Raw genomic sequence first — 3,065 nt, 5'->3', positions numbered from 1 at the left:
CCCTGAGGGCAGGAAATGCTCCCTGTGGATCCTTTGGCATCTCCCCAGCGGGTGAAGGGTTGAGCCTGGAGGAGTGGGGGGATCGGCCCAGGCTCAGTCGTTGTTGGGGATCCCCGAGTGCAGCAAACGGGAGAGTTCCCGGCTGGGAGAGGCCCCACTCAGAGGGAGTCGCTGGCCCAGGAGAGCTCCAAGGGCTCCTTTTGGAGCACTGTTTGCAGGGCCCCAAGAGAGGGGCTTCAGTCCCAGCAATGGTTCATCCTGGCCGCACTTGGCACCAACAGCTTTCTTTGGCAGGGTGAGAACAGGGATGTTGTGCCACTGAGGGAACAAAACCAGTTCCCAGGGCTGCTCCTCCAGAAAGCAGGAGCTGGTTGGCCAGCAGCAGTGCCTGGAGCAGACAGTGTTTGTGGTGAGCTGCAGAGGAGCTGAGCCCAGGGGCTGTTGGCCAAGGCCAAGCCCCAAGGAGCATTTCTCATCTGGCAGGGCGGGCTGAGAAGGGGAGGGGGGAATGCAGCAGCACAGGGCCCATGGAACCAAGGGAGCATGGTGACACTGTGGGGCCCTGTGAGACCAAGGGACCATTGTGACACTGTGGGGCCTCATGGAATCATGGAGAGCACTGTGACATTGCTGGGCCTCCTGGAACCAAGGGGAGCATACTGACACTGTTTGGCACCATGGAATGCAGGGATCATTGTGACACTGAGAGGCCCCATCAAACCAAGGGTCCATTGTGACACCATGGGGCCTCATTGAACTGTGGAGACCATTGTGACACTTTGAGGTGTCATGGAACCAAGGGGCCATTGTGACACTGGGAGATTCCATGGAGCCAAAGGTTCATTGTGACATTGCAAGGCCTCATGGAACAATGGAGACACCATTAAGACACTTCACAGCCTCATGGAACCAAGGGGCCATTGTGACACTGAGGGGACTCGTGAGATCATGGAGACCATTGTAACACTATGAGGATCCATGGAATAAGCAAAGCATTGTGACACTGTGAGGTCTCATGGAACCAATGAGACCATTGTGACCCTGGGGGTCCCCACAGAACCAAGAGGACCATTGTGATTCTGCGGGGCCTCATGAAACCAAGAGGCCTTTGTGACACTGCAGGGCTGCATAGAACTAAAGCTCCAGGGTGACACAGAGGAGCCTCCTGTCATCAATGGTCCATTGTGACACTGTGGAGCCCAAGGAGACCATTGTAACACTGCAAACACCCAGGGTCCAAAGGTCCATTGTGACATTGCAGGGCTCATGGAACAGAGGAGTCATCTAACATTGTAGGTTCCTGGGGAACCACTTGTGATACTTGGTGGCCTTCTGGAACCTAGGAGATATTTTGACACTCTGGGACCCCATTGAACCAAGGGGACCACGGTGATAATGCAGGGCATCATAAAACCAATGGAACATGGAACAGGTCCGGCCTGTTTGGCCTCCCATGGACTGCCTGACTGGTCCAACTGACCTTGGCATGTTGGGGGTCTCTTCTTATCAGCTGCTGAAACACTGGGGCTCTGTGCTTTCCTTCCCAATGGAAAAGAACTCTCCTTCTCCGCCAGGTACCCATGGCCAGAATTGGGATATCACCTCCAAATTTCCTTCTATCCAGGGATTGTTCCCATAGGAATATTGCCAGGACAAGTCTGGCTGGCAGTGTTATTACAAGGGTCACCTCTCATCTGTCCCCAAAACATTTGGGAAGGCTCTGAGCTTTCCTTCCCATGGGAAAGAACTGTCCTGCTTCTCCAGGTCCCATGGCTGAGATTGGACTTCCACCTCCATAATTCCCTACATCCAAAGATAGCTCCCAGACAAAATATGTCATTTCTGACAAGTCTGGATGGCCTTGGACTAGTGAGGCTCTCACCTGCCTTCCAAACACTGGAGCTCTGTGCTTTCCTTCCTATAGAAAAGAACTGCCTTTCTTGGCCAGGTGCCCATGGCCAGATTTCGGATTTCACCTTCAACACTGCCTTACTGTGACAGACTGGAGGAGATTGTGGCTCAAAGGAGTTTGTGTTTGAGGGAGGAAGGTCCAGCCTTTCCCTGCCCTGGAAGCCCAGCCCTGCCCTGCCCTGGAACCCCAATCCCCCCAGAGCCTCTATCCCAGCCCAGCAGTGGCTGCCAGTCCCTGGCACAGCACAGGCAATGCTCCACAGCCACCTCTGCAGCCCCCAGCCCAGCTCCTGAGGGACCAAATGAGCCCAAGCCCCACCTGGGGGAAGGGCCCAGCGAGACCAAGGGGTATTGAAGGCTGAGCACAAGGCAAGCACACATCTTGACCCTGGATCCTCTTGGAATTTCCATCTGAACAGTGCTGGAATCCAGGAGATGGTAGCTCTGTGTGTGATTCCCTATATCTTTCCTATTCCCACTTCTTGTAATAATTTGAGCAACTTAAAATTGAACAGACTTAGAGTTTGTGAAGTTGAATGACACAAATTAATGCTTTGAGAAGTGTTTCTGTTGATTGAATATCATATTAAACCTTTTGTCAAAGTTTCTCTGATTTTCTAAAGTTGCCAGTAAAGGCTGTTTGGTTGTTTTCAGCTTCTGAGAATCTCCTGTTGGTATTTCTCCAGTACATAGAACTCAGAGGACACAAACAATTGTAATTCCTTTTAAATGTCTCCTTGAGAGAGTTGTTTAGTGGATGGGGGTCAGGGCTTGTGTGTCCTGCTTGGCCCAGCCCAGGCAGGGCTTTCCCAGCCACATTCCACACTCCATTGCCCAGCTGGAGCCGCTGGTGCCTCTGAGTTGTGCTGCCCCAGCCCCAGGGACGCTCTCCTTGTCTGCCCATTCCCCCACGGTCTCTGGGCAGGGATGGCCTCACTGGGGGCTGCTGACATCCTCAGCAACTTGGAGGCTGCTGCTGAATTTCACTGCTGCAGAGGCTTGTTCAGCCTTCAGCTCTTCAGTGCAGGAATTCAGTGTCCCAGGGCTCATGAACACTCAGAACACCTTAACAAGCCAAGCCTCTGGGAATAATTTCATTTAATTTTCCAAATCACTTGTTCAGCCTTCAGCTCTTCAGTTCAGGATTTCAGTGG

Source organism: Agelaius phoeniceus, assembly GCF_051311805.1.
Source record: "Agelaius phoeniceus isolate bAgePho1 chromosome W unlocalized genomic scaffold, bAgePho1.hap1 SUPER_W_unloc_1, whole genome shotgun sequence".
NCBI lineage: Eukaryota > Metazoa > Chordata > Aves > Passeriformes > Icteridae > Agelaius > Agelaius phoeniceus.
The sequence above is the reverse complement of the archived record's forward strand: the minus strand, read 5'-3'. Positions refer to the sequence as shown.